Source organism: Scylla paramamosain, chromosome 47, assembly GCF_035594125.1.
Source record: "Scylla paramamosain isolate STU-SP2022 chromosome 47, ASM3559412v1, whole genome shotgun sequence".
Taxonomy (NCBI): Eukaryota; Metazoa; Arthropoda; class Malacostraca; order Decapoda; family Portunidae; genus Scylla; species Scylla paramamosain.
Window position 1 is genome coordinate 3,725,001 of NC_087197.1, and position 12,500 is coordinate 3,737,500.

Here is a 12,500-nt window from a genome sequence, read left to right on the forward strand (position 1 = left end):
TTTCCTCTTTTCCCTTTTCTCTACTCCTCCCGCAACCTAACCTAACCTAACTAACCTAACGTAACCTAACCTAACTTAACCTAACCAAACTTAACCTAACCTAACCAAACCTAACCTAACCAAACCTAACTTAACCTAACCTAACTTAACCTAACCAAACCTAACCTAACCTAACGTAACCTAACCTAACTTAACCTAACCAAACTTAACTTAACCTAACCAAACCTAACCTAACCAAACCTAACTTAACCTAACCTAACCTAACCAAACTTAACCTAACCAAACCTAACCTAACCTAACCAAACCTAACCTAACCTAACCTAACCTAACTAACTTAACGTAACTTAATCCGTCGCGCACTTTACCTATGCAACAGATGATCACTAATTACACCCAAATTACGTACTTTAAGGAGGTAGTAATTGTCACTAACTGTCTCAGGTAAGTTAATTACAGGTGTGAAAAGATCATTTGAGAGAAGATAGTGTGTATTTTTCTTTCTCTCTTTTTCTTCTTCTTCTTCCATGCTGGGGGTGAGTCTGTGAAGCTAAAATGTAAGGGACAGGGAAGGGGAGAGTAAAGGGAGGAAGAGGAGACAGAGGAGAAAAGTAGGAGGGGAAAGGGGGGTAAGGAGACAGGAACAGCTGGTGACTTGATCAAGGAAAGTGAAGGAAGGACCTGGTGATTGACAGCTGGGCACACACACACACACACACACACACACACACACACACACACACACACACACACACACACACACACACACACACAGGAGGATGAGGCGATCACTCTAATGTGTCATTGTTCCTCCTCCTTCTCCTGCTCCTCCTCCTCCTTTTTCTTCCTCCTCTACTCCTCCTCTTGGGAAGGAAGGAGGTGCCAAGAGGAAGGCCCCAGGGACCTACCATTACCCTAGAGGCAGGCTACGTCTGAGGAAAAACAGGAGGAGGAAGGGGAGGAGGTGGAGGAGGAGGAGGAGGAGGGCAAGGCAGGGCCACGCCTGAGAGGGCCGAAGTCGTCTTGGTGGTGGTAGCAGTGGTGGTGGTGGTGGTGGTGGTAGTGTTGGTGGCAGTGATGGCGGCGCTGCAGCGAGGACGTGGGTGGGTGTGGGCGAGGGCGTGCATGGCGGGGCGTGGCGGGCGTGGGGTGCGAGGGGTGCCGAGGGCGCCAGGCGACAGGTGGACGGGCGGTGCCACGCCGCCACATGGCGCTCCTGCAGGCGCGGCGCCGCCCCCGCGTGACACCTGATGGATGATACATTGTGCCCCGCTGGCAGACACGTCACCCGCCAGGCCGCGGCCCCCGGGAGGAGCCAGTCCCCCGCGGGGCCCTGCAGGCAGCACAAGGCGACGGCCGGCCCTCTGCTCCTTCGGCCTGTCAGGCGCCTTTGACTCCCGGCTAATTGCTTTGGCGGGTCACTGGCGGGTCGTCACAGGAACAATGGGCGTCAGGGGGTCGTGCAGGGCCCCGTGACAGCCCCACAAAGCCCCGACAGGGACGCCAGCAGGAGGACACGTTGGCACGGCGCCGCAGAGGGCCAGGCGGGCACCCACCCACGCCACCAGCGCCGCGGCCCTCGCCGCCACCACCACCACCACACCACACCACACCACCAAACACCACCACTACGCCGCCACACAGGCCTCCACCACGGCCTCTGCCTCCCCGCCTCGTCCACCATCGATTCTCAGGACAGCGTGGCGGCGGCGGCTGTGTGGGCCTATAAGTGGCCGCCATTACCGCCCGCTCAATGGCAGCGCCGGCCCACCCCGCCCCGCCCTCTGTCTCTCTGTGAGTGTGTGTGTGTGTGTGTGTGTGTGTGTGTGTGTGTGTGTGTGAGAGGGCTATCTCTCTTTTTCTTTTTTTATAATCTTTTACTCTCGTTTTGTTGTTCTGTATCCCTCTCTTTCTTTTTACATTTCTATTATTTATGTGTTTTATTACGGCTCTTCTCCATCACATCTTTTATTTTTCTCTGTCTTTTATTCTCTTCTCTGTCTCACCTCTTGTCTTTGTTCTCTCTCTCTCTCTCTCTCTCTCTCTCTCTCTCTCTCTCTCTCTCTCTCTCTCTCTCTCTCTCTCTCACACACACACACACACACACACACACACACACACACACACACACACACACACACACACACACACACACACACACACACACACACACACACACACACACACACACACACACACACACACACACACACACACACACACACACACACAGACAAACCTCAGGCCCGTAAAAGCCAGGTATAAAATAAGTTACCTGTAGCTACAATGAAAGGTGTGCGCTGCTACCCTTCCCCCCACCCCCCCACGCCGATAGTCAGGCTCTCCTCACACAGTAATTAGGGACAGGTAACACACACACACACACACACACACACACACACACACACACACACACACACACACACACACACACACACACACACACACACGGTACAATTTTTTTTATATTCTATTTGTTGAGAGAGAGAGAGAGAGAGAGAGAGAGAGAGAGAGAGAGAGAGAGAGAGAGAGAGAGAGAGAGAGAGAGAGAGAGAGAGAGAGAGAGAGAGAGAGAGAGAGAGAGAGACCCGACAGACAAAACAAGAGGACAAAGAGATAATGAAAAAAAAAGAAAAGAAAATAAATAAAGATCGAGGAAGCTGCTGGAGGTGAATAAAACGAAAAGAAGAAAGACAATAAAAGAAAAAGATGAAGAAAGAAGAAAAAAAATACAATAAAACGAAGCAAACATTTTTTTTTTTAAGAAAGAAAGAAGGAAAGAAAGACACACTAAACAGAAACAAACAAACAAAAATAAAAAAAACAATAACAACAAGTAAAATAAATAAATAAATAAATATATCAAAACAAAACAACCAAAACAGAAATAAATCGCGAAATTATACACACACACACACACACACACAGACACACACACACACACACACAAAGAAGCAGAATGTGAAGGTAATTACGAAGAGGAGCGTGGGCTGAAGATCATGAGTATTGCCACCTTGAGAGAGAGAGAGAGAGAGAGAGAGAGAGAGAGAGAGAGAGAGAGAGAGAGAGAGAGAGAGAGAGAGAGAGAGAGAGAGAGAGAGAGAGAGAGACAGAGAGAAGAATGTGTAATAATTCTCTATATAATTGTGTGTGTGCGGGGTTGCTTTGTTCACAGCATGCAACCTTTTTAAATACATGGCGAATTAATATGTACAAGTTTCCCATGACAGTGACGCAAAAAGAAAACGAGATGAAATTGCCTCCTTGTTTTGTCCCTCGTGCCATTGTGTGCAGGTGGTGGTGGTGGTGTTTGTGGTGGTGATGGTGCAAAAATATTAATTGTTTTAGTAGTAGTAGTGGTAGTAGTAGTAGTAGCAGTAGTAGCAGCAATAGTAGTAGTAGGAGTAAGGAAGGAAGGATGGAAGGAAAGAATTTAAGAAGGAAGGAAGGAAGGAAGGAAGGAAGGAAAACAATAACTAAAAGACGAGAAGTATGCGTAGTAGCAAGAGGAAAAAGATGAACAACAACAACAACAACAACAACAACAACAACAACAACAACAAAAACAACAATAAGAAGGAAAGAAAAGATGAAGCCCCTGATATGAGGCAAGCCTAACCAAACCCACCCCAGCCTAGCACACCCAGGCCTACCATAACACAACTTAATTTCGCGCCTTGCTGACCTTTCCTGACCCTCCCCATGACCTAAGCTGATGACCAGGTTTAGAACACTCACCACAGCAGCCGCAGGGCACGCCACATAGCACCACAGGCAGCACACACACCAAAATGCGTGGGGAACACACACGATACAAAACAAACTCTTCCAACTGAATGCTGATTTCACGCTTGCCAACGGAACACCAAACCGTGACAGTGCTTTCATATTTCTCTTGAATATTGCTATTTTTATGGGAAATGACACGAAGGTATGTGCTTTAAATGCGTAATATATGTTTTTTTTATTTAATATATCCACTGAAAAGATCTGAAATAGAGGGACAGTAATGCATTACCACGTTTTATGGGTACCACTTTTCACTTTCATATTACCAGTTTTACGTGGAAACACGGGAGTGATGGAAGGCTGAAGGGCAATTTCATGCTTATCTATTTATTATTTACACTGAGCAGGAGGTGAATAAAGTGAGAGTCATGTAATAGTACATCTTACATTCAAACTAGAACCGAGAGCGTAAGAAAACGAAACCTTCAGCTATGAGAGATTGAGACTGATTTAAGATTAGCATCTGAATTACAACTTTTACGCTGAAATGAGGATGTGGTAAGAATTTTGAATATACAATCTATGATTAACTATTCATAGACGGCACTCAGAAGGTGGTATATAAAGCGAAAGTCGTGTAATGGCATATTCTAATCATCTCAACCAGGAGCCGAGACAGAGAGGGCGGAATCACTTAAGAGAGAAGAAGACTCGTATTCTGAAACGCTCTGCTCCCTCACCACGACTATTTTCAAAGGCCACAGAGGTGATCATCCCGTTTTTCTAGAGTAGCAACCTCGTTCATCTGTCACTGAAACCATAAAAAAAAAACCACTCTTAAAACTCGTGTCACTTTAATAGAACCTTTTGAATGTGGTGGAGGTGCCGCGCAGTGTTTCCGAATATCCTCCAAGGAGTGATTTACGATGCTCGCGTGAATTACAACCTTTGACGTGGCAACGGTGAGGTAATGTGAGTTTAAAAAGCGAGGTGCATGTTCATTTCTTCATTAGGAGCACCGAGAAGATGGTAAGTAAAGGGAGTGTCTTGTCAGTAGTTTTATTACTTCCTGGAGCCGAGACGGAGAGAAAACGAATTTGCTTGGAATGAGACTTCATAGTTTTTGCTTTAATATTACAACATTCACGCGAAAATAGCGACGTGAAGTGGCTTTTTAATACATAACACGCTTTTATTTCCTCGTTAAGTGCAATGGGAAGTTAAGGAAATGAAGGGACTTACCTACGTAATGGTGATATTGACGTTACGAATCAGACGATGAAAGTGAAAGAAAACGGGACGAATTATGAAAGAGGGGCTAAAAAAAATACGTTATGAATTTACTTTTATTGTGAAGTTTTGTGCAATGAATGATCAGAGAGAGAGAGAGAGAGAGAGAGAGAGAGAGAGAGAGAGAGAGAGAGAGAGAGAGAGAGAGAGAGAGAGAGAGAGAGAGAGAGAGGGAGAATGTGACCAAGTACCAATGACCTCCCGTGGAGAGAAAAGAAGAGGAGGGGAAGAGGAGGAGGAAGAGGAGGAGAAGGGGAGGAATACAGATAGGAGGGAGAGAAATATCATTAGCGTCGTTAAAACATACGAGAGAGAGAGAGAGAGAGAGAGAGAGAGAGAGAGAGAGAGAGAGAGAGAGAGAGAGAGAGAGAGAGATTTACCTTACCTTTCCCCTCCTTCCCTCTCTCTCTCTCTCTCTCTCTCTCTCTCTCTCTCTCTCTCTCTCTCTCTCTCTCTCTCTCTCTCTCTCTCCTCCTCCTCCTCCTCCTCCTCCTCCTACTACTACTACTACTACAACTATCCCCTCGCTATCCATTACGTATCCCCTCCTCCTCCTCCTCCTCCTCCTCCTCTTCCCCTCACCCTTCCTCCCCCCCATCACTTCTTTCATTCCTATTCATCATTAATTCTTTCCTCATTTTCTTCCCAATTTGCATACAAAAGTGAGAGAGAGAGAGAGAGAGAGAGAGAGAGAGAGAGAGAGAGAGAGAGAGAGAGAGAGAGAGAGAGAGAGAGATTAACTGAAGAGAAAAATATAGGATGGAGGAAAAGTGGAGGAAAAAATATATATAATCTAAGAAAATTGTGGAGAGGAGGAGGAGGAGGGAGAGGAGGAGGAGGAGGAGGAGGAGGAAGAGGAGGAGGAGGAGGAGGAGGAGGAGGAGGAGGAGGAGGAGGAGGAGGAGGAAAAAGGAAAAGGAGGGAGAAAAACGAATGGACAAACCCAGGTGGAGGAGGAGGAGGAGGAGGAGGAGGAGGAGGAGGAGGAGGAGGAGGAGGAGGAGGCAAATATAGAAGTGCATCATTATCACCATCAGTATAATCATAATCATCACCATCTCTCTCTCTCTCTCTCTCTCTCTCTCTCTCTCTCTCTCTCTCTCTCTCTCTCTCTCTCTCTCTCTCTCTCTCTCTCTTCATTATCTCTTTCACGCTTTAGTAAACTTAACGCTAGGAAGTTATATCTTTCATTCCTCCTCCTCCTCCTCCTCCTCCTCCTCCTCCTCCTCCTCCTCCTCTTCCTCTTCTTCTTCTTCTCCACCTTGAAGGAAAAGAAGAAAAGTTTTGCACGGAAATAAAATAAAGAAAATAAATATGTTTTCTTTCTTTTTATTTTTCGTTGTTGTTGTTGTTGTTGTTGTTGTTGTTGCTCTTCCTCCTCCTCCTCCTCCTCCTCCTCCTCCTCCGTTTCGTCTTCCTCCTCCTCCTACTATCCCTTCTCTACCTCTGGCATATCTCCGCCTCCTTCTCCTTGCTCTCCTCCTCCTCCTCCTTCCCCTCCTTCTCTTCCTCATCATCATCATCTTTTTTCTCTTCTTCTTCTTCTTTTTCTTCTCCTCCTCCTCCTCCTCCTCCTCCTCCTTCTCCTCCTCTCACCACCACCACCACTACTACTACTACTACTACTACCACTACAACCAGCACCACCACCACCACTACTACTACCACTACCACTACAACTACTACTACCACCACTACAACTACTACCACCACTACTTAATCTACACCTATCTTTATAACCATCACTATTTTTACACCACCACCACCACCATCACCACACCACGCCCCCTATCACCCCGCCACACCCCAGTTCGTCACCCCCGATAGAGGCACGAGTCAGGAGGCGTAACAGTCATCACCAGGCGTCACCACATCACCAGTCACTCATTACCGTCACTGCGCTGATCTAATCGAGGAAACGAATATATAAAAAACGGGCTGACGGGGGATAATGAGGCGGTGGGGGGGCGGTGAACAATGGGTGAGGGTGGGTGGGGGTGCTGGGTGGGCGGGGGGACGGGGCTGGTGAGTCTGGTGAGGGTGGGTACAGCTTCAATGGATGTAGTGTTTGTAAACATTTCATGACCTTCTTTTCTCATTTGTGACCTACGGAAAGTCGTCCTGTGTCCTATTGTGCTGGGGCGCCCCGTGGAGAGAGCGTGAGGGAGAGGCAGGGAGGGAGAAGCAGGGAGGGAGAGGCAGGGCGTGTGTGTGCGTGTGGGCGAGAGAAAAAGCGATAAAAAGGGATAGGAAGGTCAGGAAGGGGGTGTTTATCTGTCAGTCACCTTGTTTGTGCTTGTTAGTTGATGTGTTATCGCCTGATGCTGTTTGCCTCTTGTTTTCTTTTGTTTCTCTGTGTTTGAGGAGTGAAAAGAATAAATGAAAAAAAAATGAATAAACACGTCAGTCATTAGAGTTTACGTCACTCGGCCTGTTTGTTAGTTTATCTCATTGTTTACCTCTTGTTTCATCTTGTTTTCCTTTGTGTCTCTGTGTTTGGTGAGAGAGAGAGAGAGAGAGAGAGAGAGAAGGATAAACATGTCAATAATTACTGTTTATTTGCCATTTGCTATCTATGTTTGTTAGTTTATCTCCTATCACCTCCCTCATCTCTGCTCTCGTTTGCGTACATGTGGTGAGAGAAAACAAGGGAAAATGAGATAAACAGACGAATTATTACTGCTTATCTGTCACTTACTATTTGTATTTAATTTCTTATCACCTCCCATTGTTTCCCTCTCGTCTCTTCACGCCTCACACACGTTATCGAGGCTCCTATCTTCTTATCTCTTCCTCCTCCCCTGCCAGTGTGCGGGCGATAGCATCAAGGCAGGCTGCTCCACAATGCCACACTGTCATCCTAACTGGCATTAAGGTGATGGCGTGGTTCAGTAAGATTTATGAGGCTCAGTAACGTTTATGAATCACAAGTGCGAGTCTCTCTCTCTCTCTCTCTCTCTCTCTCTCTCTCTCTCTCTCTCTCTCTCTCTCTCTCTCTCTCTCTGTGTGTGTGTGTGTGTGTGTGTGTGTGTATCGAAGGAGGAAAGGAAGGAAGAAGGAAAATAATAAAATAGTTAACAAGTCCACAAATTGAATTATCAAAAATAAAGAACGAAAAAAGTCTTCAGAGAGAGAGAGAGAGAGAGAGAGAGAGAGAGAGAGAGAGAGAGAGAGAGAGAGAGAGAGAGGGGAGAGAGAGAGAGAGAGAGAGAGACCATAATAAGAGCTATAATAATGGATCACTTTCCATACTACAAGTCATCCAACCTCTTCAAGTCAACACAACCACTCACTCCCCTCCCTCTCCCTCTCCCCCTCCTTCGCTCTCCCTCTCCCTCTCACAGACCTTTCGGCACAAGTATGGTTCTCTGGACACTTACCTATTATTTGTCCGGATCAATATTCCCTCACAAAGGCCACCGGGAGCTGTAAATAGAGCGGGAAGTAGCCTCTACAGAAACACACTACTATTGTTTACATGACGTAGATCGACTGGACATTTCAACGGGATCACAACTCACTTACCTGATGATTTCCACTTTTAACCACCCACACACGCACTCCACCTTGTTCTTATCCGCTCAGATGATGAGAGGGATAATTACGCAGCCCATCAGGGTAATATGATCGCCATGAGGATATTATTTTCGTTTAAAATAAGGAGTAAAGTTAGTTTTTGCAAGGCCGGTTCAAGTGGCGGCGCGTGTGAGTTGCCGACGAGTGATTTTCCGCTCATGGTTCAAAACAAAGGTGGAGTCAGCTGTTGTTCCCTCTCCCTCTCTCCTTCCCTCTGGCCGCCCCAATTATGGCTATTCGTGCTCATGGAGTGATTAGCTGACTATTAAGACTCGTTCGGGCCAGGATAGTGTTGTAATAGGCGGGAGAGGACCAGCATACATACATACAGACAGACAAACACATATGCGCAGATCCGTCTGTCTGTGTGTATGTGGGTGTGTGTATGCGCGCACTTTTCACAGCTGGCAAGCGAGCGGCGCCGAATCAGTGAGCGTCGCCGAAACCGACCTGTCATTATGAGTCGTAACGTGGCAATAAATAAACACCTCACTGCGTAAATGCATAAATGTGCCGATGAATAAAACATGGCGAGAAATGTGAGTGACAGAGAGAGAGAGAGAGAGAGAGAGAGAGAGAGAGAGAGAGAGAGAGAGAGAGAGAGAGAGAGAGAGGTAATTTTGTTATTGTTATTTTTGTTATACTACTACTACTACTACTATCTGTATTTTCTACTTGCCGCGTTTTCCTTATCTATTCTTTAATTTTCTCTCATTCTTTTTTTCCCATCATTAACACCGCTTTCTTTTCTTTTTTTTTTTTTTCCTTTTCCTTTCCTTTTTATTTTCTTTGATTTTTTTTCTTTAAACAAACATGAATTTTATTTTTAAAGTTTGTTTATCTTCATTTTTTTTTTTTTGTTTTTGTTTTTGGTGTGGAAGTCATTATCATTATCTATCTTCATTATTTCCTTTACCTTGCAATTTTGTTATTCATAATTTCCCTTTTTCTTTTCTTTTTTCTTCCATTTTCATTTTTTTTTCTTTTTGTCTGTAAGAAATACCGTCATTATCTGTCTGTCTGTCTGTCTGTCTGTCTGTGTACATATCTGTCTCTTAAGATATAGCTCTCTCTCTCTCTCTCTCTCTCTCTCTCTCTCTCTCTCTCTCTCTCTCTCTCTCTCTCTCTCTCTCTCTCTCTCAGGTAAATAAAAAACAGACATCATTTTTTTATATATTTTACAGAACCATTTACAAATATACAAAGAGACTGTACAAAGAGAGAGAGAGAGAGAGAGAGAGAGAGAGAGAGAGAGAGAGAGAGAGAGAGAGAGAGAGAGAGAGAGAGAGAGAGAGAGAGATCAACAAGAATAAGAAGAGCACTATGAACATGAGAGAAAACGGAAAAAAAGAAAACGAAAAGAGGAAGCAGAAGAAGAAGAAGAAGAAGAAGAAGAAGAAGAAGAAGAAGAAGAAGAAGAAGAAGAAGAAGAAGAAAACAGCAAAGAGTGAATAGAATGAAAAAAAAGTATAAAAGAACCAGCGAAAGGAGAATTATCAAATGAGAAAAAGCGACAATAAATACGAAAGAAAGAAGGAAAAAAACAAAAACAAAAAAGAATAAAGCTTAGAACCAAAGAAAGAAGCGGAAAATGTAAAGATAAATAGATAAAAATGATAAAAAGGAAGAGAGAGAAGTAAAAAAAAATAAAAAAAGCGATAAATACATAGATAAATAGGCAGAGATAAGTGAATAAACAATAAGATTAATAATGATAGACTCCATAACGTGACGTCACTAAACAAATGACGCTAGCGATAAACAAAGGCGATTAGAATTACGTATGGCAATAAATCTGTCTTACTTAGCACGAGTTAACTAGCAATGGAATAGTGACCCTTAATAAAAGCAGTGAGAAAACGGAGACGCGGCTATCAAAGAAAACGGGCACCAAATTAGAAAGGTAAAAAAAAAGGAGTTAAGAAAAGCGTGTTAGGTTATTTACTAATTGACCTTAATACTAGGAAATGATAATAATGATGATGATAATAATAATAATAATAATAATAATAATAATAATAATAATAATAATAATAATAGTCTTCGTTACTCATCATTTTTTTCGTTTTAGGTTTAGTTTGTTGGGTTAAAAGTAATTGCTTTTTTATTAGTAAAGTGAAATTGCTTGGAAAATTACTTAAATGCTGTAATTTCTTGAGTTACTTAGGATTACATCATGTTTTTTTAAGCCACTTGTAAAAAATAATATTGGTATAATAATAACAATAATAATAATAATAATAATAATAATAATAATAATAATAATAATAATAATAATAATAATAATAATAATAATAATGTACATTGTGGTTTCCTAAAGATGAATAATAACAATCACAATAATAATAATGATAATAATAATAATAATAATAATAATAATAATAATAATAATAATAATAATAATAATAATAATAATAATAATAATAATAATTGAGGAACTACTTTACCTGCGAGGAAAACAACAACAACATTAATTATTACTCTCTCTCTCTCTCTCTCTCTCTCTCTCTCTCTCTCTCTCTCTCTCTCTCTCTCTCTCTCTCTCTCTCTCTCTCTACCTACGGACCTAAATCTTATTTCTCTCAGAAAGATAAACACAACGCTAGGTAGATAAATATGAGGAGAGAGAGAGAGAGAGAGAGAGAGAGAGAGAGAGAGAGAGAGAGAGAGAGAGAGAGAGAAATCGAATATAGGCTCATAGGTAAACAGATAGATAAATAGATAGATAGATAGACAGATAGATAGATCGATAGATAGATAGATAGATCGATAGATAGATAGATAGACAGGTAGATAGACAGACAGACAGATATCCAGCTAATTAACTATATGATAGCTAAATAGACAGGTATACAGAGAGACAGACAGACATACTGACAGACAGAAAGACAGGTACGTATAACAAATGAATGAAGAAATGAAGAAAAATGAAGAAAGAAAGGGAATATGAGAGAAAATAGAATAGTTTTTTTTAATGAGGAAAAAGAAAGAAATAGAAAAAAATGATAAATGAAAAAAAAAGGAATGGACGGATAAGAGCGAATTATATCTTATTAATAAAGAAAGAGAGAGAGAGAAAAATGGAAATAAAAAAAGAAATAAAACAAGAAGTAAAAAAAAATCTAAAGGAAAAGAGAGAATTTAAGAATATATATAAAAATTTTCTCATTATTCTTCATCACTTTTTTTTATCAACTAACTTTTTTTCTTATTTTTCTTTCTTCTCTTTAATTTTATGTTATTTTTTTTCTTTTTGACTTTCATTTTTTATCAATTTTCTTCCTTCATCTAGTTTTCTCATTAATACTTTCATCAATTTTCTTATTTCCTATCTCAATTCTTTCATAAATTTTCTTTCTTATCAATTTCATCAATTTTTCTTGTTTTCTTATCAATCTTTATCAGTTTTCTTCTTATCACTTCTTTTATCTCTTTTATTATCAATTTCCTTCTTTTTTTATCAATTTTGTCAACAACTTTCGTATTCGTTATCTTTCTCGCTCTCTTGTTTCGTTTATTTGTTTGTCTATTTATCTTTTCGTTTCATTATTCTCTCTCTCTCTCTCTCTCTCTCTCTCTCTCTCTCTCTCTCTCTCTCTCTCTCTCTCTCTCTCTCTCTCTCTCATTTCATCATTTTTTTTATTTGTAACTTTATTCTTTTTTAACTTTTTTCTTTCATTTAATTTTTTTTCCCATTCTTCTTAATGTTGTTGTTGTTGTTGTTGTTGTTGTTGTTGTTGTTGTTGTTGTTGTCGCTCTTGTTCTTGATCTTTCTTTCATTTTTCCTTTTTTTCGTCTATTTCTTATGATTATCAATTTGTTATATCATCTTCTTTTTATCTGTTTAATTTTGTTCTTATCTTTTATTGTTGTTGTTGTTGTTGTTGTCGTTCAAGAATATATTGCTT

At 41.7% G+C, this 12,500-nt stretch overlaps 1 protein-coding gene and 1 long non-coding RNA gene across 4 annotated transcripts in view; both read right to left on the minus strand.

Annotated features, from left to right (window-relative positions):
- Window positions 1-3,827, minus strand: part of LOC135095066 (uncharacterized) — a 101,187-nt gene extending 97,360 nt beyond the window's left edge. Inside the window, exon 1 of the long non-coding RNA XR_010264045.1 lies at window positions 3,736-3,827. This is a non-coding gene — a long non-coding RNA (uncharacterized LOC135095066). The remainder of the gene's footprint in view (window positions 1-3,735) is intronic.
- An 8,329-nt stretch (window positions 3,828-12,156) lies between these two features.
- Window positions 12,157-12,500, minus strand: part of LOC135095006 (protein big brother-like) — a 34,254-nt gene continuing 33,910 nt past the window's right edge. For all 3 annotated transcript variants that reach the window (XM_063995601.1, XM_063995599.1, XM_063995600.1), the window contains exon 6: window positions 12,157-12,500. This exon is cut by the window's right edge and continues 188 nt beyond it. The gene's annotated coding sequence lies outside the window, so the exon portion shown is untranslated.